General features: G+C 55.6%; 1 protein-coding gene across 1 annotated transcript in view; it reads left to right on the top strand.

Annotated features, from left to right (window-relative positions):
- The window catches only part of LOC107673397 (leucine-rich repeat-containing G-protein coupled receptor 6-like), a 31,868-nt gene that overhangs the window by 20,134 nt on the left and 11,117 nt on the right, over nt 1-617 (top strand). The window lies entirely within an intron of this gene.

Below are 617 nucleotides of genomic sequence, written 5' to 3'. Positions count from 1 at the left end.
GAGTTGTCTTCTGAGGCGAAGAGGTCTACCTCGGCCTCGCCGAAGATCTCCCAGATTTTCTGAACTGTTTGCGGATGGAGCGTCCACTGTCCTGAGGGGACATTGATCCTTGATAACATGTCCGCTCCCCGGTTCAATTTGTTTTGGGGACGAGGAAGTAACGGCTGTAAAGGCCTGACTCGCTCTGGGCTGGAGGAACGCTTTCCACGGCTCCTTTTGCCAGCAAATTCATCACGTCTGAGCGCAGGACATGGGCGTCCTTGCTCTGCACGGAGGTGGGGACCACGCCGCTGAAGCGTGGGGGTCTTCGAGCGAATTGGAGTGAATATCCTCGCTTTATTATCCCCATAACCCATTCTGTCACCCTGAGGATGGCCTGCCAGGCCTCGGCCCGCGTGACGAGGAGTTGAATTAACTCGGATGATTGGCCGCGTGGGGGCAGAACACTTACGAGTAATGCAAGAGGAAGTTTGCCTTGTCAAAGTGCTGGGTGGAGAGTGACGCAAGCGGGGGCCCTGCCGGCTTTAATCACTCACACCTGATCGATCATACCTACGAGTTTGTCATTTCTGCCTCCGAGTAACTGGGAGGAGAGAAACACTAGAGCAGGGGAGGCG

The sequence above is a fragment of the Sinocyclocheilus anshuiensis genome, unplaced genomic scaffold (genome assembly GCF_001515605.1).
Source record: "Sinocyclocheilus anshuiensis isolate Anshui unplaced genomic scaffold, SAMN03320099.WGS_v1.1 scaffold453, whole genome shotgun sequence".
NCBI lineage: Eukaryota > Metazoa > Chordata > Actinopteri > Cypriniformes > Cyprinidae > Sinocyclocheilus > Sinocyclocheilus anshuiensis.
Note: the sequence above shows the minus strand (reverse complement) of the source record. Positions and strands in the feature narration are given on the sequence as shown.